The 25823-nt window shown below is 26.4% G+C and overlaps 1 protein-coding gene across 6 annotated transcripts in view; it reads right to left on the bottom strand.

The window, feature by feature from the left end:
• The window catches only part of sif (guanine nucleotide exchange factor still life), a 156705-nt gene extending 131908 nt beyond the window's left edge, over window positions 1–24797 (bottom strand). For 2 of the 6 annotated variants that reach the window (XM_016074968.4, XM_071180817.2), the window contains exon 1: window positions 24329–24732. The gene's annotated coding sequence lies outside the window, so the exon portion shown is untranslated. Of the gene's footprint in view, window positions 1–24328 lie in introns of all 6 variants that reach the window. The other 4 variants (XM_071180822.2, XM_071180820.2, XM_016074983.4 and 1 more) reach the window with 4 other exon arrangements.
• Between the last annotated feature and the right edge of the window lie 1026 nt (window positions 24798–25823).

The raw sequence follows: 25823 nt of genomic DNA, 5'->3' as shown, positions 1-25823 counted from the left end.
TTTCAGATACTTCCTTATTTTGAAGAACAAGAATTCAAATCATTCGAAAAAAGGTATGTTTCCTTCAGGGAAAAAATTCCTTTGCATCTGATTTCACAGCTTAAATATGTAAACTAGCCTATTTAATGCAAGTCCTTTGAAACATCAAGATTGGTTCGTAATACCTGAAAATTCGAACATTACGATCAAATGTTATTAAGCAATACCTTTTAAATTTTATCGTGAAAACGCAATACTGATGCAATATTATGTATTCATAGCAAATTTATCCATAAAATTTACTACACAAAATTTAATTTTATATTTAGTATTAAAAAAAAGTCAAGAGTCTCGTAATGAATTTAGTTTTTTTTTAAAGTTTTTTTTCTTTAAGTTTTTTTTTGTCATTTAAGTGTATTTGTTTATTAAAATTCCATTTATTTTTTAAATTATTTATTTTAGGATATTATCTTTCGTGACTTCTTAAGTATAAAAGATTTTTTTTCGCTTTCCACTAGCAGTATCGACAGACTTCATTATTGTTTTCTTTTGGTAAGGCACGCTATTGTCATCATTACTTTTGTACGTTCCAGTAATCTACCTACTTTTTGATTTTCTGTAGCACATGATATATTTTCCGTCATTGTTCTTGTCTATTTCTCTTTCTGTTTTACACGTTCCTGCTGATACACTCTCTTCTCACTTTTCTTCATTTTCTAGTCTTCTTTTTTCCCTATTGATGAAAACATGTCCATCCCTTTTTATTTATTTATTTTATCTCTGTCGAATTTTTTTAGTTGTTATTTTTGCTTGCTCATATCTCCACTTCTCAATGCTCCAAGTTTGTTCTCTTTTTGAGATTTTATAACTTATTTTCTGATTGAACCTTTAGACACACGAAAAGAAGAAATTTTGCAATCAATCTTTTATAACAAATTGAGATTTGGTTGAGGAATGTTTTGTAGCAACTTTTGATTTTGGTTTTGCTCTTAAAAATTAAATGAAGAGGGTAATATAATAATTAAAGAATAGCAGCATAGCAATAGATAAATAGAATAACAGAATAGTTAAATAATAGGGATGATAGAATAGTTAAACAATAGGAAAATATTAGAAAATAGGACCATAATAGAATAGAGAAATAAAATAGCAGGATAATTAAAGGATAGGGATTATAGAATAGTTTAAAAATATGAGCGTAATAGAAAAGAGTAATAGTATAATGGAATAATAAAAAAATAGAGATAATAGAATAGTTAAAGAATTGGTATAATAGAGTAGTTAGAAAATAGGAACATAATAGGATAAGTAAATAGAATAATGGGAGGGTTAAATAATAGGGATAATAGAAGAAGAGCATAATCGAAGAGATAAATAAAATAATTAAGTAATAAGTATATTAGAATAGTTAAAGAATGGAGAAAACATAATGGTTAAGAATATGGATAATAGAATAGTTAAAAAATAGGGCTAATAAAATAGTTAGAAAATGAGAGCATAACAGAATAGATAAATATAATAATAGAATATCAATCTCTTATAACAAATTGAGATTTGGTTGAGGTAAGTTTTGTAGCTACTTTTTTTTAGAATTAAATGAAGGGAGTTAATAGAATTGTTAAAGAATAGGGATATTAAAATTTATAAAAAAAATAAGGATAATGGAATAGTTTGAAAATTGGACCATAATAGAAAAGATGAAGTATAGAAGCATAATTGAATAAATAAATAGAATAATTAAAGAATGGGATAGTAGAATATTTAATGAATAGGGCTAATAGAATAGTTAAAGAATAGGGATAATAGAATAGTTAAAGAAAGGGGAAGTATAATAGAATAGATAAATAGAATAATTTTTAAAAAATTCAAGACAATGTTTAAAAAATAATTTTAATAATTCATTTTGTTTTGATTGAATTGTAGTTAAGTATTTGAAATTTGTTTCGATAATAGTATAGTTTATAAAAAAAACAGTTATACTGAAAAGACTAATCAACTATGTAAAATAATAATAAGGAAATGAATATAATAAAGTTAACGTAATAAAAAATATTAATATAAATGGTAGCATAATGCTTTAAAATTTTGTTATTTCTCTGGATATAGGTATGAACTCTGCCATAAAAAGTAAATTTTTTCTTCAAATAAATGGGTATTGTAATCAAAATGCTTGCTTTTAATAACCGTTTTTTTTTTTCATTTCTTTCTTTCATAAAATTTATAAAGGTAAAAATATGATTAAAAGCAAAGATTTGGAGTCATGAAAATTTTGATTCTGCTTCTATTAAGCATTTTATTAAGAAAACTTCGAAAGGTATTGCACTTTTTTAACATTATTTTTCAGTTTTATACAATAGATCTAACGTGATGAAATTCGGTTTGAAAATAAAATGAAATAACCATTTATAGATTGACTTGAATATTTGTGCATGAATGTTGTTTATAATGTTGGTTTATTACTTAGTACCTTGTGTGAAATTCATAAAGATTGTGATGAGCCAGAAAGCATGATTTTTTCCGAGTGACAAATGTTGGACTCATTAAAATTTTTATGAATATTTAATATCAAATTAATAAATGAGAGAAATATGGGCAAATTTCAGTGAAACATCCCTATCATGAAAGATTTCAAATAAATTCTAAAATCTAGTTAAATTTCGAAAGAGAATGAAATATGAATCAATTTTTGTAAATTATGGCAAAAATTTAATCAATTGTATAAAAGTTGATTACATTTCTTAATTATTAAAATTAAAATGCAATTTTGTAAATAAAAATTAATAATTTATTAATACAATCGCAATGTTGCTATTTTCATACTTTTATTTATCTGATTTTGCTTTCAATAAGAATATAACACAAAATCAATGTTTTACTAAATTGTATCATAGTAAATCCAATAAAAAAATATATACGCCATTTTAGCAAATTCTTCTTTGTGCAAATATAAATAATTAATCGAGTCTTAAGTAAACGTAAATATCTTTTAGATTAAATTATGGTATAATGCAATAATCATAGAGCCGAAACTCAAAGTATTGAAGTCTTAATAAGTTTTTGGGGTTTAATATTATTTTTTTTAAAAAAAAAACATATTCAAAAAAGTTTTGATTATGTATTTATATTTTTTCTATTATAATGCTATTACATTATTTTAAGATTGTGAATTTTTATATCACTTTAAAGTTTATATGGTTTTATAATGGTTCTAAAAATTTCCTATATTTGTTTCTTTATTGTAGTGGCAACATTTATTTATATATAACGGTCACGTGTTGACCTACTTCATACCTTACTAGCACTGCAATTTGCGAAAGCCAAGTCAATATAATCTTTCTAAGCCCTATCCATTCGGCATTTACTGCGTATCTCTTGAAAATGCAGCTCTATGCAGAGAGAAAAGAACAAAAATTTCATCGTCATGATTTGAAAGTCTAAGCTTGAAGAATTTTGAAAGATGCTGCATGATTTTCCTCAAAGTCGTGACCTGCTACCTAGAATCGCTTCAACTCAGACTTTTCGATGGATATTTTTACTCCGATGAGCATTGTTTACTGGAAAGAGGTGATACTAGAAAGAGCGTACGGAAAGTATATCGCGTTTTATGGTGTATAGTTTTGAATAAGTTTGAAAATAATGTCTACGAAATAAAGGAGTCAGTTTTATTTTCCTTTACAAAACGAGATTGCTGATTTGTTATATTGGATTTCAAATCACTGTTTTGTAACTGAATTACTTCAATCTGTTTAGTTAGTTTGCATTGTTCAATTACGTATCATGTGCATATATTTCGCAACAAAATAATTTTATCATTAAACAAAAATTATCTTGAAGAAAAAGAAATTCCTTCGTATTTAATCAATGTTACAAAAAAATTGAAGAAAAAAAAACATTTTCTTGCCTTCTCTTGATAACTTGGATTTTTTCCTCTAATAATAAATAATTTTGCTGAAAATCAAATTCTAGAGAAACGAAATTTTTTTAAATTAAAAAATCTGTTCAAGCATTTCAACTGAAATTCCTTGCATAAACTATAAAGTGTTGAAAGTCTTCCAAATATATCATAGGGCACATGTATACAATTACACTTTCTTAAACTTTTTCCGAAACAATTTACTAATACAACTTACAATACAAATTCCTAAGTGCACAAACGCTCACCTAGGAAAAGTCACTAATAAATTTTTTCAATTCTTTTCTTAAGGGCTCTAGATGATTTTGATTTAATCAAGAAAGTATCAAAGTGCGAATTTTTTCGGCTTCCTATTAATTATCTAAAATTTAACTTAAAATTTTGGATTTTTTCAGAGTTTAAACTTAAGCACTGGTATAAATTGAATGCAAATACTTTTTTTGAAACAATACTAAGAATTCTTAGATTTTAAATTTCTTTCAATGTTAAATTTGATACTAACACGTTTTGCGTACACGATTAAAACCTTGAAAATAATATTAATGACTTGAAACACCTTTTAATAGGCAGTTAAGTTCTTCTTAATACCATACTAGCTCAAAAGAATTTAAATTTTAAAACAAAAATATTTCTTAAATTTAAAAAAAAAACTTATTTTTTGTGTTTTCCGATTAAAAAATTTATTTTGATAACAATATAAAAACATTTAACAATATTCAAGCGCCTGTATGAATTTAAGCAGCATGCTACTTTAAAAAAATAATAAATTTCAAATTATTAGGTTCATTAAACGTCGTGAAATCTTGCACGTAATGCGAAAAAATTTGATTTATTATTAACAAAATAATTGAGTTCGCAGACGAGTCCAATTTAGAAAAAGGGCCTTTTTTTTAGTTCACAGTTTTTCAATATTTTTGCTGCAACTTAGAAAGTTTTTTGATTATTCTCTTGTGAAATTGGTGTCAAATTGCTCAGAATTAAACAGTTTGTTCACGATTTTTTAGGTTGATACATTAAGAAAATAGAATTCTTCACAATAATGCGATGGATTGAATTTATACTTATTAAGAAATGGAGAGATCTGACAGACACCGCCTCCCACCTGATAGATATTTCACACACATAACTAATCTCTCCTTAACGTACAGACATACATGTTATTCTCACGTGCAGAGGGAGCTGCCATTAAAGAACATTTAACCATTTAGCATAATTCATTGCATTTTTTTTCTCTAAAAAATGTAACATTTTGATAAGAAAACTTTCCAGTAATTTTGGACAAACCACTATAAAATCTTTTAATCTTTTTATATTTTCTTGTGATTAGTGACTATCTAAATTTTTAATTTGAATTCCTTTTTAAAAAATGCAAAAAGATGTGTATAAAGGCTGTGTTTCTTTACTCTACTGTTGATGATGTATGATTTTCAATCAATAGATTCTTTTAGTCAGTTCATATTTTTCTTCCCTCTATTGGATTATAAGATATCTTTAAGATATACACGTGCAGTGTGTCCTAATGAAATAATGTTATCTAGAATTCGGATCAAAACTGGGGTGCAAAGAACAAAGAAAACCAATGACAAACAAACCCCTATATTATATATATATATATATATATATATATATATATATATATATATATATATATATATATATATATATATATATATATATATATATATATATATATATACAAGAAAACACGAAGAAAGTTAAGAAAAACAATAAGTTTCATTTATTGCTTATTGCGTTTAAGCTGCAAGTAAACAGAACTCATTAGATAAGTTCAAAATGAAGAATAAAACAATAGACATATGAAAAAAAAGGGGGGGAATAATAAGTAAAAAATAACAAACAGTTTTTAAAAATAAAAAAAAGAAGAAAAAAAGGGAAGAAATTTTATTTAAAAAACCGAAAAAAAGCCGGAAAAAAGATATAATCTTCTCATCAGCCCACACGATTATATCCGCAAAACAGAGTGCTTTCTGACATTGTATCAATAAAGCCAAAGCAAAATATATTAATACAATAGTGTGAGGAGCACTCAAAAAAATTTTTATGAAAATTACAACAAATAAAATAGAACACAAAAAGTAAAAATAAGTAAAAATAACATGTAAAAACAGAAAATAAAATAAAAGAAAAAGAAAAAACAGTGTAAAAATGGACTATAAAGCGAGTAGCGAAATCAGATCAACTTACATGGACGGGAAGTTTTTCAAGAATGATTTGAAAATGTTTTCGCAGACATGTTTGCAAAAATATATCAATACAATTTAAATAAAAGTAAATTATTAATTTTCTAAAATTATTAATTGTCAACTTCTTTAAATTATCCAGTATAATATTACCTTGCACACATCCATTTTCGGGCCCATCCTTGGTAACTAACAAATCAAACTCACTTAAGCACTGCAGTAAGAACGCACTATAAAACAAAATTCCTCTATATAAACTTTTACCTCAATTTGCGCTTCTGTTTTCTTATTTTGTAATCTGGCAATTTTCTCAGGTATAATAGTGTGAGCTGATGAAAAGACTATATCTTTTATTTTCCGTATTTTTATTATTTTTATTCTCTGGTGTAAAGATTTTCTCGTCTGACTTAATATCGCATCTAGTATTTCATACCTTAGGAAAATTATGAATCATCACAATATTTATGTTTCTACTAGCATACAATTTCAGAGGACTTATTTCACTCGGGACAATTTTTTTTCTTTTGCACAGACTTTTCATGAAGAGATAATTTTTCTCTTAATTATGGACATGATTGTTGTTTTGTTTTCATAGTTATATTTATTTCTGTTAAGTTCATACATGAGACATTCCAGCTGACTTTTTTTATAATTTAGTCAATAAGAAACTTTAATTTCTTAATAATCTTCACTTTTTTAAGTTGAACTAATACTTTTTTTCGATTAAACATTCCAGATATATTTTGCTTTTATGTTTGAAAATTAATAACTGGAGATACTATAATTTTAATTGAAAAAGAGTCATTTTCCTAAGAAGTAAAGGAATTTATTGCATTTTTTTTTCAATTAATACTTTTATCAAACAACCTCTTTTATCAACAAACTCCTGTTTTTGTTGTACCTGTTACAGTTTTAAAGATTTTTTTACTCTCTATTTTGAACATTGATTTTAATACTTTCTACTATCAGATTAAAGTATTTAAATTCTGTAGAACATTGTTTATTTACAGCTTATCAAACAAATGATATTCAGTTTCAGATTTTGGATGTAATATTGCTATTTAGTTATAAAACAAATAAGTTATTCTCCTAACGAATATTATATTTTATCTCTAGTAATAACGATCAATACCATAATTATTTTAATTGTATAGAATACAAGCTACTGTACACAAATGATTAGAATTATCTGCTATCTTTGCTATTTAAATTGTAATGTAAGAAAGTCAAAATTGCTTCAAGCTGTTGTAAGTGTATCATTAAATTAACACAAAAATATTTTGGACATATAATATTCAATCAGTTATAGGCTAGAATAGACAATTTAAATTGACATTTCCATGTAACAGTTAATTTTTTTCCATTTATAATGAGATCGATAACGTAAAAATAATTCAAAGTTTCAAGATTCAATTGTTAATAAGTAATAATGAAAATCTAAAATTTTGTTAAATTTAATTTATTTAAATTGACTAATTGACTTACATTTAATTGACTAATTGACTTACATTTAATTGACTAATTGACTTACATTTAATTGACTAATTGACTTACATTTAATTGACTAATTTTTGTACATTGATTTGAATGCTTTATACTATCAGATCAAAGCATTTAAATTCTGTAGAACATCATTTATTTGTAGCTTATCGAACAAATGATATTTAGTTTCAGGTTTTGGATGTAATATTCTTATTTAGTAATATAACAAGTTATTCTCCAATGAATATTATATTTTATCTCTAGTAATAACGATCAATACAATAATTATTTTTATTGTGCAGAATACAGGCTATTGTACAGAAATTATTAGAATTATATCTTACTGTTATCTTTACTATTTAAATTATAATGCAGGAAAATCGAATTTGCTTAAAGTTACTGTAAGTGTATTATTAAATGAACAAACAAATATTTCGTGCATTGAATTTTTAATTATTCATTGATTATTCAAATTGATATTTCCATCGAACATTTAATATTTTTTGCCATTTATAATAAGATCAGTGACATAAAAATAATCCAGAGTTTCAAGATTCAATAGTTTTTAAGTAATAGTAAAAATCCAATTTTTTTTAAAAATTTAATTGACTCCGTTTTAGTTTTTAAATTATTTTAAAGACTAAGGATGCCTTTACCAGAAACTGATTTTTGTCACGAGAATCAATAAAAGTTTTTAGGCAATTTTAATAAGATTTATTATAACGGAAAAGAGTTTCACTTGATAATGTAAGAAACCAATTTCCTTATTCTGCGTTTACAGGTATATAAACAGTAAAAATAAATCCTATCAGCATTTCCTAAGAAGTATGAGATCTCAAGATAAAACCTAATGAATAATCTTTTTCAAAGAAAAATAACCAATTGCACAATACGCAGAAAAGAAAGTAGCCCTTATAATATTTGATTCAATGATAGGATCTTCACGTTCTAGGACACAATCTTAATGCTTTGAGGGAGTGTTCTCAAGTATATAAATTAATTAGTGCAAATTTTTTAGTTACGAAATTAGAACAATAACGTATTTTTGCTGAATGAACCTATCTTTTTTCGACCCATTCAGATTTCTGATCCCCAAAATGTAGGGGTTTGCTGCAATCTGGGAATTGAAAGTTTTCCCATACAATTATAAAATTCGTTTATTCGAAGATAATTCCATGCAAAAAATATCTTTCAGTAAAAATTTATTATTTTTTACTATTTTATTTAATAACAATCGAAAAAAATTTAATTTGTAAGATATAAAATTTTATTCACCATTTTAAAAACTGCAATTTTGCATGGAAAAATACAAAATTAGAGCGAAATCAGTCAAATAGACACTGAGAAAACGAATTTTAAAAATGCTGTATATTTAAAATTTGATTTCTCAGGACTATTTAGCCGAATTTCCTCTAACTTAGTATTTTGGCATGTAATCTTTAAAAATATGTAAAAAATTTTATACCTTACTAGTCAAATTTTTTAACTATTATTGAATAAAAGTATTACAAATTAAAAAACGTGGCAATAGTTATATTTTGCAAGAAGTTATCTTTGGATAAACGTATTTCATAATTGAGTGAAAATCTTTTTAATCCCTTTAAAAAGTTCTCGAAATATGGTAAAATATGCAACAATAAAAGAAATTTAATTAAGAGGTCCACACTATGGACAGCTCTCCTGACCAAACTATTGGGATCATATTTCACAGGTTGCGGCTACCCCCTACATTTTGAGGGTCAGAAATCCGAATACGTAGAAGAAAAGGTACTTTTATTCAGAGAAAGTACGTTTTTTTGTCTGATTTCCTAACATAAATTATCGTTTGCACTAATTAATTAACATATTTGAGATCCCCAGCTCGAAACTATTAAAATTGCGTTCTAGAACGTTAATATCCGATCATTAAATGAAAAGTTATTTAGGATATTTTTCTTTTATTATTATGTATTTATTTATTAATTTTGTTTTATTTTATTTTCTCTTTTGTTTGCACGCTATACGTTCTCAAATAGTAACTTGCCAGGGAAAAGAAAACAAGTAAGCACGAGTTGCTTAGAACACTGATTAAATTTATATCGTAATCCAAGTAGCAGATAATTTTAAAACTTCGGAAAGTTCTCAAAAATTAAATTTGAACCAAAAATAAAAACGGAAAATATATGTTTTGAAAACTTAAATAGATTCTTTTACCCCGATAATAATAGATTAATAGATTTATTTTTACATAAAATTCGAAAAATCATCTAGTGCTAAGGAGACTTCATCATTTCATTTTATTATGTTTTTATTGAATATGTGCAAAGAAGTGGTCAACCACCCCCTTCTCGCCATCGCTCACCAACATCTTGAACAGCTCATGCAATCTATTTTGGATAGCATAGTGACCCAAGCGCGATTAGTTGGGTCACCAGACCCTCTAACATTATAGCCTATTATTGTTGTTTCAGCGATATGCTCGTACATGGACAATTGCCTGGCATTTCGACATGACTCAAATTTGTTATTTGAATTTTTAAAAAAAAACTACCACACTCACGTTTGAAAAAAAAATCTATTCGTTATTAACAATAAAAAAATTACAAAAACTGGATTATTTCAACACCTCTTGGCCTCTTACAAAGTAAAAATATTTAGTGTATCTTCGCACCAAAAATGGTAGCAACTACTTTATACTAAAGTTTAGTGACAACTCTTGGTCATTGGTGAATTTTCTTTTACACTATATAGTATAAAAGAAGCCGCCACCGTTTTTCGTATTCATGAGCACTAATATCTATAATTACAGTTCGATAAGTTACATATAAGAGTCAGTAAAGTTACGATACAACATAAAGTAAGAATCATTAATTTAGTATGCATATATACATTAATTCTTAAATTTAGTTTTAATCAAATACTCGCGTAGCACAGAAAAAAATATTAAAACAAATCCGAATTTAGGCTTAGTAAAACTGAAGCATATAGAAATTATTCATAATAAAATCATAAAACACATTTTAAAGATTTTTAAAAATTGAAATATAATTATCCTTATTACGCAACTAAAAACGTGCAGACATATATTTTAACGGAGAAGTTTTGGCTCAAAGGACATTGTAAAGTGGCGTAGAAGACAACAACAAACTCAGTGCAACTCGTCTGGGTTGTAAACAGTTTACTGACAATATGTAATGCTTGCCAACATTGGAGTTTTTGGTACAGAAAAGTATGATGTGAATGCGAATAAAACTGGTGTATGCTTTTTCAGCCTAAAATTTTTACATTTATTATCAAAGCCTTTAAATTGCGTGTGAAGTTCGGTTTTATGTTAACGGGAAACAAAGTATACCGATGCATAATTTTTTGAATTTTTCAACATCAGAAATTTGCTTGATATTACACCAGTTCTTACAGTGTACTAAAAAAATTTCAATCGGTTACTAATTAGTTAGAATTTTGAAAATTCGTATAGTAGTTTTGAAAGAGTCTATAAAATTTATTATTGAATAAAAAGTATTAAAAAAAATTACTAAGATTAAGTTTGAAGTATCTTTGTCTAAGGCAACTTAAGCCATTGGGACAACTTGGATTACTTTTGATTGGTAAATTTCGGATGCTGTCTTTATCAAAAATATTTCGAATTCTATTGCTTATTTTTCTGAGTTCCTTGTTTTTATGAAATTTTGGATCACATCTTTGAATACTTAGTGCGCTTTAAAGATAACTTCAAAAACTTCTGCTAATATATTAACAGTTAATTCTGCTAATATATTAAATTCTGCTAATATAATAATAATAATAATATATAATTCTGCTCTTAAAATTTTACATTTCATAACTAATCACCAAACTCTAAATTTTGAAGTTACATTTATTGCAAACATAATCTCAAATGGTCATATTATGTTTAATTTATTCCATTGATTCTTCATTCGATTTTTTTCCTATATTTTATTTCCATTATTATCTTCTGTGCATGACACCAAAGCAAACAAACTTTTTCTAAAAAACTAAATTTTGTTACCCTCAGGAGCAAATTAGAAGTGTGGTTTCCAGGGGTTACTTGAGTAAGGGATCCTTTAAAAACTTTATTGCAATGCTTTAAAAAAATTATCGATTTCGTTATTCCCTGTCTCAGTTTACATGATTTGTTAAAGGAAGATTACTTTGTTTATGAAGCTAAAAACATTACGGTTGGTTTTTTTTAAAAATTTATCTTACTTTACTGAATAAATTTCCTATTCTAGAAAACACCGAATTTATTAACAATTTGAAGAACTACTTTTAATACATATTATTAATATCGATAAAATACATAACTGAAAACAAGTTGTTTATCTATATATATATATTTATATATTATGAAATGTACATTATTTTATAAAATGGCTCTTTGGTAATGGAATATGGTACACATAAATGGTATATTTATTTTAGCGTCTAACTAATGAACATGGGCCAAATATTAAATTCTTATGATTGGCTTAAGAAACCTTACATTGCGATCCTTGTTTTTAACATGCATGTTTTAAAAATCTTTTCTTTCATATAAACATGGCGTGCTACTATAGACCTTGTTTTAAAACAATTATATAACATTTAAATTATATATACTTTAAAGAACATATATGATAATAAATTGAAAAGTGCCCTAATTAACCACGAATAGCAGTAATTCGATTTTATTAAACGCAAATAATTTAAATTGTATATAAATTAACATAAATTGTATATAAATTAACATAAATTAGATACTGAAATAATACATTAAATAAACGCCTTATTTACTATCTAGAGTAACAGTACTATTCGTACTTATCAATTAAACACAGAGACATTTAAATAAAACTTAGGGCTTGCACCTAAATAATTTGTTTAATCTAAATTTAACTAATTTTCACTTCAACGTAATCATTTCGAAATACATTGTTTAGTCCACAATTTAAAATTTCCTACCCAATTAGTCACCAAACGGAACTAGAATGCAATGTCATGATGAAATTGAAATAAGTTTTAATTGGGCAAAGCTCGTAATCTGAACTTCTATTAAATAGAGGAATAGATATAATTACGGACTCAGCATGTTGAATTTGGTATCAGAGGATGTAAAGAGGGATCACTTAAGGCTTAAATGTTGCATAAATGTTAGAAAATCTTATCTTCAGCAATTTGAGATGAGATTTATATAAACCACTGTATAAGCTCGTAAAAATAATTTATGCCAAAATGATATTTAATGGAGCCATTTTAAAGAAAGAAGAGGAATTAGGACGAAAACTAATTGCAGATATTTGAGTCACTATTTTGATGCAGTACATTTTGTGAAGTATTCTTCAAATTTACCAAGGGTCAACGACCTTCAACAATTACATTTATAAATATAAGATAATCTCAACCTTTTAATTGTTGAAATTATTGAACATCAAGAGTTTCATACAAACAAAAAACATCTCATTTTGCTTTTTAATAACTATCAAATTGATAAATGTAAATTATTCCGTTCAAGAATTGAAAGTCACTAATTTTTTTATAGACAATTTGTATAGATAATTAACTTTTTTCATAACTTTTTTAATTCTTCTAATGAATATGCATATTGACCAAATGAAGTTAGATTAATTTGAAAAGCACTTTTAAAATGGTAGTTTAATACAAAACACCCATCTAAAGTGATCTCTTCAGATGAATAATTTTAAGACCTTTTATTTAAAGAATTAAAAAATAAAATAATGCAAATTGACAGTATATGCTGTATATAATTTGGAATTTCATTTTCATTTTTTACTTTATTAAGAGTAGACCATTTATAACATTTCTTATTGTTTCGACAAATCTATTTTTATTAATTGTAAGATTCTGCCAAAGCCTTTTCAAATTTTAACTAACAAGACTATTTTACAAGAAACTTTTTTTAATATTTAATGACTCTAAGACAAAAAATTAAACTTTTCTGACTCAAAGTTGAAAACTAGAATCATGATTTTTATAATTGTTATCACTCCAAAAAAAACTTTCATTTCCTTTTTTAAAAAAATATATCGATATATAGCTTCAAAATTCTGGTGCAATTGTGCGAAGAAATTCTAAATGAAATTAAATAGGGTTTTTGTATTTGCTGGAGCTTAACAATTATCTTACAACTGTTTTTCTGAAGAACTCTTTTAAAATATTTAAGTGAAATACAAAACTTCTCTTTCGTACCTAATGATGAAACTTGAAATCATGATATTTTTATTCCTTTAACTGCAGTGACCGACACGAGCTTTCTTTCATTTTCTTTCTAAAAAAAATTACTTTCAAAGAATTTCTTCGAAATTCTGTTTTAATTTTTGTTTGATGGAGGGTTATAATTTTTGTAACACTTTCTAAACCAAAAATGTCTAAGAGAAAAATTTTAAAATATTCAGTTTTCCATTTATAAAAATTGAAATATTTAAATATTTTTACGAGGTCATTCCTAGTCTTTTTTTATTATTACTTTGAATCACAACTTAAAGTGCAATTTCATATTCATATTACAGTTCATATTTGCAGACATACAAATGCCTAAACAAGGCCGAACTAAATCTGTGACTTGAATGCTACGCATATGGTTATTCTTACAACTTGAGATTGAAACGTGGAGGTAGTGGGTTCGGATTCCACCACAATTCCGGATGCATCTATTTAATATTTATTTATTTGTTGCTACGCATACTTATGCAAGTTATGCTCCGTACGAATTTCAAACAATAAGCATTTGTCAAATTGAGGAACAAATAGCACAAGACGGAGAAGTACATGACAAATGTATTTCTAGAAATACAATTGGATTCGAACCCGTTACCAGTATGTTACAATGGAGGCAGCTCTGTAATATCCTCCTTTTTTTGCGATATCGTTTCTTTAATTTGACAAGGACTTTCAATATAACTTTGTAATGAGTACAGAAACCTGCGTGTATCTGTTTAACAACAAATATAAATAAATATTTGGGATAATAATGTTTTTCCTTAGTTACTTATTTTACGTGGGCCTCCCTGACCGAACAATCTCGCCATTCAGCCAAACACTAGTAAAATGGAGGTAGTGATTTCGAATTCCACAAAACAACAAATAAACAAATTTAATTTAATTACATATGCAGGCTTTAGTGTGTTTAATGCAGAGAATGGCTTTTCTGTTGTTAAATTTAAAAATTAAATGGCACAAAAATGAAAAAGACGGCACAAATAGATTGAACCAGCTATATATACGCTTTAAAACGTTTAGTGTAAGGACAATACTCTCGGCAGCAAGGATCCAATTCCTTTTTTTACTTGCAATAAATCCCCACCGTGTGGTATCACTTTTTCGCTAACCACTATGTAGCTATTATGTAGTGGGATTGAATCCCGCTATAACACTGGATGTGCATTCTTTCTATCTTTCTCTAACTTGTGCTATCTGTTTTTCAAATTGAAAAAAATTTCTAAGCCCTTCTTTGTATTTAAAAAAAAACAAAACCTTATATGTATGTGAATAAATAAATTAATTCCCCTATCTCCGTTAAAAATTTAAAAAGCAGACATCATTTCATCAATTAGACCTATTTTCCTTCTGTTATAAGTGAGAAATATATTAAGAAAATAAATAATTAATCGTCAAAAAATGCCTATAAATCATTTAAGTAAACCACCATTTAAAATAAACCGTTAGAAGTGTAAATAGAGCATAGGTCTTTTACTACTCTATTTGGTAAAAGTAAAAATTCTGTTTGGCTAAAATTACTAAAAAAGTGGTTAAATGATTGATAATTCTGAAGAACATTGTAATAATTTTATTGGGATGCTTTTGAACATGGCAAAAAAATTATTTAAGTCTTAGGCTAAAGCTGGATATAAAACCTTATATATATATACCATATAAAACCTTACGCTGGATATATCCTTTTGCCTCGAAGCGAGAAGATAATTTATTCAATTAAATTTACTTTTCAGTTTAGAACTTTCACTAAATATATGATGATAAAAACTATTTTGAAAACCAGCTTGTACCATACACGTATGGTAACTTTTTAAGAATTTTTTTTCTCTTTGCATATAGCTTGCTTTAAGCAAAAAAAGTTACATAATTAAAAGTTAATTATATTGATGCAAAATTCTGGTATATACTTACTGAAAATTTTTATTATATTTTTATGCTTTTTTTTTATATACGGCTTGCACTTTTTATATGTAACTAGGAAATCCTTCCAAATTCATAAAACCGGTAAGAAACTTTTTTCCAAATTGTTGAAAGAAATTTCCAAAACATATAGATTTAAATTAAATTAAAAACGTAATTTTTTTACCTATTAGAGGTACGTTTTATTAATAGAAACATAGATACGATTTGATTTTGGGTGTAAAATTTAAATATATAAATTAAATTTTATAAAAAAAACCACGTAAAGAATATACATAGTTCGCCTTCGATAAAAAAAATGCACAATCGAAATAATGATTTTAAAATAGCCTTTATTGATGAAAAAAAGCTTTTATTAAGATGTATTCTAAACAATCAAGATTTCAAAATAAATTATTGATAAAAATTAAATTATATTTTCTAATTAGTTTTTGATAAAATCAAAACAGAATTTGATTTTAGGATAATTTTGAAAGTTTTTAACCTGATAGTAAGATACACATTATAGCAGAAAAAATTCTTACATTAAATGTTTATAACAGAACAAAATTAATAAATTTAGCTAATAAGCAGTCAAATAAGCAAGCAAGCAAATATGCAAGTAAGCAAATAAACTTAAACTATGATATTTATAATTCTTTCTTTCAGGTCTAGACCTGTACAGCTAATAGGAAAATTAGTTTTTTTAGCCATTAGGAAAATTTTTGAGTTTAAAATTATTTTTTTAACATGAAAGGGGGTAGACAAAGAAACGCAAACTTTGATTTCATTAATTTCAAAAAAGAGAAAGAAAAAAAAAAAATTTCTATTGCTGAAACACATTGGAAAAATTTTACATATAAAAATTACTAGCTTATTTTGAAAGAGAGTGAAAGAAACTCTTAAATAGTACTATTTGTATACACACAAAACTTACACTAATAAGGCAATCAAAATATCTCGAAAACATGAAACAGCGATTCTATAAATATTGGTCTTATTCAAAAATACGAAGAAAAAAAACTTTAGGTATTTTTTGTTAAATATTCAAATAATACTTGCACAATATATGTAGATGCTAAAAAAATAATTATCAGCTTTGAAAAAATAACACATTTTGAAATTGCTATTAGGGAAGGGAAAAAACTTAAACTTTTAACTTCGTCTTTTAAATATAGTTAATACAAGAAGCATGCAAGTGCAATATTTTTAAAAGCTGCATTATGATCTTTCAAAATGTGCTCAAATATTCTATGGAAACTGTTTAAAAAAATGTGCTCACAAAATTTGTGTTCACATTATTTTTTACATAGTATATCCGAAATGTATGGAAACGAACAAATATTTTCGGAAATGCGTATCTGATTAAACATCTACAAGTACACATGTAAAAAGGAAGTCTAATATCTCGACACATATGCATCGGATTAAAATCTGAAAGTATACATGAAAAATGAAAATGGTCAAATATATTAAAAAATACGCATAGATTTAAAAATCTAAAAATATACATGAGAAGCAGAAACAGTAAAATATCTTGAGAAATACGCATCTGATTAAAAATCTAAAAATACACACAAAAAATAATTTCAAGAAGCGACAACAGACTCAATTCCTCACTTGTTCTCTAAAAGGGACTTCAAAAAATTAAAATAAGAGCCTCATTCTTTTTTCTTTTTTTCAGATTTGAATTTTCAATAAAGTACTTCAATTTTGTTTTTAAGATTTTACATTTTGTTTCATTGATCACGCTGCAATCGTAAACTGGAAATAGGATACAAATTGTTTAAAATGAAAATTCTTCAAGAAATATATATCAGCTCGAAAAAATTAAATTAAAAATGTTTATTTTGAAAAAAAATAAACTATCTAATGGTACTAAGTTTCATTTCATTTAAAGTTACGAAGACATTACAAGTAAATAAAAGAAACATGTCTTTTGCCTGAATATCAATTTTCTTTTAAAACTGAAACAAGTTAAAATAAATTTATTTTTAGATGTAATTTAAGATACAGTGGTGCATAAATTATTATCTTATTACTGCCAAAGTAATATTTGAAAACTAGTTTGTTAAGAATGTTAGTATTTTGCTTTATTTTATTAAATTATTATACTTCAGTTTAATTATTAAAAAGTAAAATTTTTTTTAGTGTGTTCCTTTGTCATGATCTTAAAATTATTCATAAAAATACTATTTAGTAATAAAACGATGGGATTTTTAAAGTTTAAAATTAAAGAGTGAATATTAAAATTTTAAGTTCGGAAAATTTATGGTTCAGTATAAGATAACGTTTGAAGATTGCAATCGAATTGACTCAAAATCCCATTACAAGAACTATGTAAGCTTTTTCAAATACAAAATATAAAAAAAATAGTAATAATTTATTCACATCAAAATTATTTCTTGCAAAAATTTAGAGTTGGTAGGAAAAAAATTAAAACAAAAAAAATGTCATAAATGTTAAAACATTTCTTTGTTGAAGAAAAAAAAGCGTTAGAATTTGTTTTTCTTAAAAATTGGAATATATTACACTTTCCTTAACATAGGAAACATTCTCAAGAAAATCATTCAAAAAGTAAATAAATGATTTGTAACCATTTCTTACAAACTCATTGCCAATTTTTTTTTAATTTTCTTATCACCAAAACATGTTGAAAATAATTGAAGAGATTAATCTGGTTGTAAAATTAATAACTCATCTGCTTACTCTGTCACCAAACACGAAGGAATAAATAAAAAAATATTACCATGTATAATCTCTTGATAAATATCTTTCTTCATGAGAAAAAAAAAGACGAAATTAATCCAATGCCATTCATAATATCATTTGAACTATCTAGAAAATTTCTCTACTGTCAAAGCGTCAAATAAATATCATATCTTTTCAATTTAAAATGTCAAATTTTTCTCTTACTCTATTCCTTCAATGAAACAATAACACTGAGATATAAGTAACTGGTTTTTAAGAAATGTTTTAAAGATTGAATATTTTATTCCAATTAAATGCGTATTTTTAAGGCAAAAAAAAAATTTTTTTCCGCTTATTTTTAACAATCATTTATTTATTAGATTGAATTATTCATCCAATTTTAAAAGACAGTTTATTCGTAAGTATAGGACACGAAAAAAATTGTAATGCATAGATAGGTGCATACACTCCGTGAGTTTCCAATACATACAACAAATGTTCATAGCATGCATCTTTGGTCAACCGATACAACTTTCAAAGGTAAGTCACCTCTGTCACTATCCGCCACAGTGATGTAAGTCACCTGTTGTGATGCTGCTATTGGGGATGCATAATCTTTATCTTTTACAAGTTGGTATTAGGTGTACATAAACTTTGACCTTCACAAGTTAATGTGCCATCAATAACAGTTACAACGCAGCAATGCATCACTGATAATGTGATGGACATCGATATAAGCATGCTATTAAACACATGGACTCGAGGAGAAGTTTCTTACCAACCATTGGGATGTGCGAGGAGTGACCAAAGGAATAAATATTGAACACTTGTAGTTTGCATTCTTCAAATGTATCACCAAACTTTGCACGTCATATACTTATAAATTAATAGTTCTTTAAAAGTTGATTTTGGTACATAAATAAAAAGTTTCCAATTAGAGAATATCCTTTACGTATAAGGAAAAATATTAGCAATCGGAGAAAAAATAACCATGAATTGCTTTATTCTGTGCAACCTTCATTCTTTAAAAACTTTGATTTTTTTTCTCATTATATGGTCATTAACAGTTACTCTTTGTTAGGCCTAACAAATTCAAAGAAATTTATGCTTATTTTACTTTAGACCAGTGCCAGCATTGTTTTTTTGGTATGTACTACAGATACTTCTAAACTCCTGCTAGCGCACGTATGTTTTCCTACAGATTGTGGCCCTTGCAACATGTAAAATAAAATTTTTATGTTCTTAGTAAATTCAAAAATTTTTAATAATCGAATTCCAATAAAATATTTTTTTGTATAGCATAAATTGTACCTTTGATTTATTTCAGATAGCTTGGTCTACTTGAAATTTTCATTAAAAATATGTCTTATTTGCATAAATATTAATTTTCAATCAAGTTTAGAATTTAAAAACTCAAAATGGGTATTATCCAAGATATATCATCACATTATCCATGGCACACATCGTGTTATACTAATTTTCCCTGCTCCAAAAACCTTTTTTTCCTCTTCCTTTAATTCATGAGAATATTTTTTCAAATAAAAAAATATTGAAGGGAAAAAGTATAATGCATTTCTCCCCAAATTCCTAAGTTATTTAAACTATTGCATTCTGAATAAAAAAAGAATTATGGTCAAAAGTACAACACTATCCCACCAGAGTTCCATGCAACTCGGAAAACTAACAATATTTAATACGCTCGGCATAATATTTCAATTAAAATATACTAAAAACAAGCAGTTTCTTTTTTAAAACAATTATTTTTCCTCATGAGCTGAAATGAAAAAAAGAAGATAAAGAACGGGGGAATGAAGAATGAAAGAAATTATTTTATTAGCATTCTGGAACTAAGACAGTACTTAACCATCATTCAGATTTGATATAGTTTTGAATTATTATTCAAATTGTATTTGTTAATAAGGGTGGGTATAACGCATATAATTTTATAACGTGAAGATTGTTTATACAACCATTCGAAAATCGATATAACATATTAATCACCCGATAACTTTAAAAAAAAAACATGATAAAAGTTTTAATTTTGTAACTCATAAATTGTGATGGAGTTGCCTTCATAGTGTCTAATTATTAAGAAGATCTGCTCAAATAGTCATTAATAAATTGTTACGGAAAATTTTTAACTGCTAAATTACAAAACGTTTGTTACTTTTTATTACAAAAGTCGGTGTTCGAACAATTGCCATATAAATACTAATTTCGAAAATTATTTATCAAATATTTGTGTATTAATAATTTTTTTAAATTTTGTTACATAATTGTGGTATAATATTTATTTCTATAGTCTAAGACTGAATTCTAGGGATAAGTGATCAATTTCGAAAATTTGGTGGTTCTGATTAGTTTTAGTTTCAGTTGCAGTGTGAATTAATTCATTAATTTTTTCAGCAAAATCTTCTAAAAATGAATCAGAGAGCTTTCTAAAAATCTTTTTTTCTCCAAATAATAAATGATTTTCTTATTTATTCATTATGGGGCCTCAGGGCACTGTCAGTTTTGGTTTTCCCACTGACAACAGAAAGGCTCCTGTGTGTTTGTAGACAGTGTGTCCCCTGAAGAAAGCTGTCTTACAAACACACATATATTCTATTTTATTTTACTGCTTTTTCCTGTTTAATGTTTGTTTGAATGTCTAAATTAAAAATAAGAAGTTTTCTCTAACATTAAGAAGCCTCCTCAAACCTTTAAACCTCCAAACAAATGTTTATTTAAAATAAATTGAGACTCAACTTGTGATTAATGGACCATAACTGCCATAATCTTAACATTTCTATTTCTTTCAGTATCTCAAAATAGTATAAATGCATTTTGATTAAAAATACTACGACACAAAACAAAATTACTAAATTTGTATTTTGATGAATTTTACTTAATATTGTAATGTTTATATAAACATATTTTTATCAAGCACTTTCCGATCCTTAAAATGTTTTAGATGCATTTTTTTTCTTGATATATTTTTGAAAGACTTTTTAAATCATTCCAATATTTATTTATAGTTCAAGTTTCGATATATTTTCCTTTATGATGTAAAAGAATTCAATGCACTTACACAGTTACGTATTAAATTTAATAGAACTTTTGTTTTCACTCAGAACACTTATATAGGTTTTACTCTTCGTAGTGTTGTGAATTATTTTTTAATAATTATTCTATTATTGAATTATGCAAATTTTCTTTCCTCTTCTGGAAAAATGCCGATTCCTAAATTATTTATGTATTAATTTATTTTTATTTTCTTTTTATCGTCTTTTTCTATCAGAGTAATATTGTTAGCTCACATTAACTTCTTCTGAAAATGACAGATTCGTGAAATTAACTATTGGGAATTGTAGTTGTGACAAATTAATTTCGTATTACTGCATTTAACGTTTTTTTTTCATACTTCAATTATTTGTAGCTTTATATATACTTTATAATGAGCTATATTTAATAGTACACTGTTGGAAATTTTTTTATAGGAAATGGTTAAATAAAAATTTATTTAACTGTTATTTTACCGTATACAAACAAATCAGTTAAATAATAAAAAAATATTATGGTAATTAAACTGTTAACAGCGAGAAAAACCATTTATTAACTTCTTTCACTTAATACGACTTAACAACTAGAATTCTATCGCACCACCAACTAAGCCCACCTAATGAACTTAGTTCGTTGCAACTGTGTACACATTATAGCTGAGAGGGCTAATCTATCAGTCTCATAACCGACAGAAATGAGGTCTGAGTTCTTACGTTCACACCACAATACTTCATCCATTCCCTTCAACACACGAAGAGTTTCCAGAGTCCAATTTGTGTCCCGTACTCTCCAATGCCGATTACCTAACGAAAAGCGTATTTATATCCAGTTAAATTTTTTTATGGTTTTGAAACCATGCTAGTTGTAAATGGTTAAAAAACAGTACAGTTTTGTAGTCATGGTTTTATAACCATGCCAGCTGTAAATTGTTTGGTTTCGAAACCGTAAAGGTAAAAAATGTTCTCTACCATAAACTTTACGGTTAATCAGAGGGACAGACTGTTGCCGATTAGTTTACCATAATTTTAGAATAAAAGTTCTAAAGACAATATCAATAATCCTAACCACTTTTAACTTTCAATAATAATTCAAGGCATAATTGACATGAAAATGTCAAAAAGGATATAGGTTATAATTTCAAGAAGCTTTATATATGTTTAAAACTTAAATTTATTTTTTTAAGAGTGAGCGAAACATATAATTTTGTTTTTATCCACCATTGAACTTTAAGTTACAAAAATACTTTTATTTTTTTATTTAGTTTTAAAAAATACAATAATAATATATTACTTCTATCATCTTTACATATATTTATGCTTATCGCTTAGATTACAAAACTGTACAAATTTCATAATTTTTCACCTCTTCATAATTTAATCATAATTTTTGCACCTCTTTACAAAAATTATGAATTTTTTCAATATTTAAATCAACGTTTGAACTATGTATATTAAATCACATAATAATGAATTACACCAACACATTACACTGCATAACAAGTTATTTAGTTAATGTTTTCAAACAAATATTATTATGGTTATAAATTATTCGATTAAAGAATTTTTAAAAATCAAGCCTAAAAAAAGAATATAAAAATTACTATTGTTTATTTATTTATTTTAATAATTATTTTCATTGTAAATCTATTAATTGTTCAACTCAATATTGACGCATTTTCATAAATCACAACGTAATGTAAAGTACAATGAACTTAAAGCTGGTAATTTTCCCGTATAAGAAGAAGAAAAGGATAAATTGTTTTCCTTACTTCATTTAAAGGGGAAATAGTTCATAGCAAGAAAACATCAATGCAGTTTTGTCCAAAAAATCGATGATTAAAGATCCTTTATTTACTTTTTAATCATTTTCTTTTTATCTAATCATTTTAGGCATGTTTAATAAATTTTTCCAGTTTCGGAACATCAAAAATTTTGCCTGAAGTATTTATTTTAATTTCAAATTTATATTATTGTTTTGACTTCATATTTAAAAAAAATTATCCATTATATATTATCCATATTCAATGTAAAAAATTTTATTCTTTGACTGATTAAGGTGAGTCTAAACATTTTAAAGAAACAAGCTTTCAAAATGATTTTTATCTAAGATTTCTATCATAAAAATGGACTGAGAAATATTTCATGTTTAGATAATATTTTTTTATAAATTTAAATTAAAAGAATATAAATGAATTTATTTTGAGTTTTAAAAAATAGCAAAAAATTATTTTAAACGATAAATATAATAAAATAATATTTTTAGATGCAAATACAAAATACATTATAAGATAATAATTTTAATTAATTAATTTCATTTATAATTTTGGATTCTATATTCTTAAATGTAAGTGGCGAAAAATTCAAACGTTTTATTTATTTCGTTCATTATTTTGTGCCGAGTTTAATTTCATTTACTATTTTTATGATCCATCATCTTCTTAATATTTGTTCGGAAGCAGCTGACATACTGAGAGTTTTAACGCAATACTTTATTGTAAATTTCTTTTCATAAGTTGAACACATCAATGGTGAATCCTTGTTTTAAAAAAAAGTAAATTGCATATTGATTTAAATTATTCGTTTGAACTATTTATTAATTATTTTTTTAATTAATAGTAAATTAGCTAATGAAACAATATCAAGTTAATAATTATTTCGACTTTCAATGCTCTTATTAAAATATACCGCTTCGTTTTTTTTTACCATAAGAAATATTTTGGTTTGAGTCATCATGCATCTGTATTGCAGTACTTTTTGCTCTTGACATTTTCCTCTGGACAGTAATATAACCCAGTTTCTATAGATGTCTAAATCGAGTACTTTTCTTTAGTTAGCGAGTTTTGCAAGCAATCGCCATCTTCAGCGCAATAGAAGTTGGCGAGTATAACAAACATGTAAACACAAAATATACTTACTGAATCGTAAAGTAGTGTTCATAAGAAATGGGTATTTTCTAATCAAAGACGGGATGGTGCGTGTATGAGGTTACGTGTTCGATCACTCGGTAGCAGTCAAGCAATCGACACTGGGGCACAAAAAGAAAGGTGTCACTCCGTCCTGGCGCATCCGGCGGCGAGCAGGACTGGCGAGGACAAGATGATGCTTCCAATCGAACTCTTGTCGAATCGAACAGTCAATAACAAACAGGAGAGGGGGGCTAATGGAACAAAAGAATAATTTCAACAAGCCACCTGAGATCTCAGATCTCGACCTGGGAGGTCATGTCTGGTTGCATCTCAGATAGAAGCAGGTGGAATAAGGCATTGTGGAAGATTTTGTAGGACGTGGGCGTTAAGAGAAGCTGGGGAGACGTAACCATGGAGACCAGAGGCAGGCATACTGAATCCACCCTCCTTTCCTAATCGATAGGATTCTGTGAAGAGTGGGCAAACTCGGGATTCGGTTTCTTCGTTTATTAGGCAACCGTCCGGAGGGGTCAGGACAAATAAGTTGCTGCAGCTACACAGATATTACCATCTACATCCTCCGGGTCACTTATAGGTAGAGGGGGATCATCACCTCATTCATTAGGATATTCTCCTTTATCGCTTAGGATTCAGTTTAAAGGGTTCTTTTTTAAAGTAATTTGCATTTCCATTTCAACGCTACCTCATCATAACTTAATCATTTAAAAGTCAAAGAGCTCAGCTCTAACGTCAAATTTGAGGCCTCGCTCCATTGCTTTTTCAGTTAAACATTTTGTCAGTAATATATATATATATATATATATGGTAATTCATAATTCCCTCTTGGGTCTCGAAACGTTATAGTAAAAAAAAGAAGACGAATATGAGAAAAAGAAACATATGAAATTATTCCGAAACTATTCAAGTTTTACTTACCAGCATTACAGGTGTTCTATGTGTGAACCCTTGGTCACACGGCATACATCAATGTGATAGTCCAGTTCCTACCCGGATGGAATTATAAATAACCCTGTATATATACATATATATATATATACATAAATAAATACAAGAAAACACAAAGAAAGTTAAGAAAAACAATAAGTTTCATTTATATATACATATATATATATATATATATATATATATATATATATATATATATATATATATATATATATATATATATATATATATATATATATATATATATATATATATATATATATATATATATATATATATATATATATATATATATATATGCGTGTGTATCGCTAATGAGACGAAATCAATTATTCAACAAATTATCTACATAATGTGTTGATTAGGGTAATCCATGTAGCACGATCCGTCAAAGTTCCAAAAATTGTTTTATTTCTGAACTTGGCAGTAAAAAACGGCGAGATATTCTGCACATTATCTACTAAGTACTTGTTAAAGTGATAATTAGATCTTTGTTAGAACGACAGCAACGTTTTTAATACACTTAAATTAGTCATGT

Source organism: Parasteatoda tepidariorum, chromosome 8 (genome assembly GCF_982258835.1).
Source record: "Parasteatoda tepidariorum strain Cologne lab strain chromosome 8, Ptep-v5.0, whole genome shotgun sequence".
NCBI classification, from domain to species: domain Eukaryota; kingdom Metazoa; phylum Arthropoda; class Arachnida; order Araneae; family Theridiidae; genus Parasteatoda; species Parasteatoda tepidariorum.
This window is presented reverse-complemented; position numbering and strand designations above follow the sequence as displayed.